The sequence below is a fragment of the Tuber melanosporum genome (assembly GCF_000151645.1).
Source record: "Tuber melanosporum whole genome shotgun sequence assembly, scaffold_59, strain Mel28".
NCBI lineage: Eukaryota > Fungi > Ascomycota > Pezizomycetes > Pezizales > Tuberaceae > Tuber > Tuber melanosporum.
In genome coordinates, this window is record NW_003299105.1 from 567,478 (window position 1) to 569,434 (window position 1,957).

Genomic DNA, 1,957 nt, shown 5'->3' on the forward strand with positions numbered 1-1,957 from the left:
ATGCTAGATTTTTCAGATATTCAGTCATCCCCATTTACATATACTCACTCATGCATCAACACCATAATGATGGAAGGGAGACAAGATTCAAGCGCTATTTTACCCCGATATCAGGGAGCAGAAATTGGTTTGAGTTCTGGTTCAATAGTAAGTGATTAAGAGAGTATTCAATAGAGATTTATCGGTCCTTACTGATATGAATTAACTAGGTTCCATCCGTGCAAATGGAGAGCTGGCTACCAGTTTCTGACTTGAGTCAGTCTTCATATTTGGAAGGTCTACCATTGCTTGTGGTTTCCTGAGCTCCACCACCTACTTGAATCTCGGGTAAAGAAATCACAGATTGAAAAAAATAGGTATATTCAGTTTTGTTATTGGAAAATTTGGTTTAAGTTTATATCTAATAAGAGACTTAGTTTAACTAAATACCAAACTACTAAGTTCATGGCCCATGGAGACTCAGAAAAGGTGCCATACTGGAGGTAAGCCAAAAGAAGCACAAAAGTTCACAACAGCTGAAGAGAACTGCCTTTTGACTATTTTGAAAGAGATTCTTTCAATTGGAGGTGATATGTGGGAACGGGTAGAGATGGTATACAATACAGGAAGTACAAGTAAAAGAAAAAAGATTCGTGATGCAAAGTTCTTCAAGAGCTAGTATGTCACATTAGTTAAGATTTAGAAGCCAACTAGTGATCAGGAGAGACATTCAGAGGTTATTCATACTCAGGTTATTGAGAAAGCAATTGAGGAAAAGGTCCTCATAGCTTCTATTGATAATGGTACTGAATGTTTCAACCTGAGTGATATTGATTATCATGATGGTGAAATAGACAATGAAAAGAAAAGTAAAGCAGATAGTCAGCTTCCAAGTGTGAGTATTTGTTTTTTATTCTTACTCTGAGTTGAACAAACTGTAGAAAGCTAGTTCAGATATGATTTTATTAAAGGAACCATTTACAGTGCTCCCAATCAACATAAGGTTAACCTTAACAGGGCAAAACCAGCTCTATAAAGTATAACAACCGGTTTCCATCAGAGTCTTAGAGACAACGAAGGTAGTTCTATAGTCTCAGATAGTGAGAGTTGCATACAGACCAGAGTTACTCATTTTTACACACCTTAGGAAGCCTTGTAACAGTAACATTCACAATGCAAGTGGCTACTTGATGGTATATTAAATGCTCTTGAGGTTGATTACTTCAGTGTCAAGCTTGAAAGGTTTATGGCATTGCAATTGGTTCAGTTACAACTCACCAATGAAAACCAGAGAGTATGCAGCATGGAGGACAAAATTTAGAGATTTGGAAAGGAGAATCAAAAGCTTGAACATAAGGTGATGATGCTTGAGATAAAGTTAGCAACTGGAGGGGGTATGAGTCAAATCGGTTTTAGATCATTAGAATATAGGATATCTCGGGAGAGTTTGAAGGAGGAAAATTTTAAGAATCAGGATTCTGTTCAAGGTTCATAATTTGAAAGCTCAGATAGTCCATTTTCTTCAAGTCATGAGTCCCTTTCTTGTCAAATTCCTGATTTGAATTTACATCTTGAATAACAAATACTATCATACATATAAAACTCAACTTATTTCAAAGTATTAATTTAAGCATAAAAGCTATGAAATCACTGAATATGATCAGTCTTTTGAATATCCTTAAGCAGAAATTCTTTAAAGTCCTGATACTGGTCTTTTCCAAATGCCATCTATACTTGTTCATAAATAGTATGAATTTGGTTAATACCAACTAACCTTGTTCTAATATTATGCAATCTTAAACAGAGCTCATATACAATTCCATAACCTTTAGAGTCCTCTGCTGACATGGGTAATTTCAAGTGTTCAAAGAAACCCTGTAAGGACAGTATCCTCTACTCTGCTACTTGCTGGGCAGATACAAATTGTTCATTAATCTGATTGTGAATCATGAACACGCTGGCCTTAATTGTACTGGTA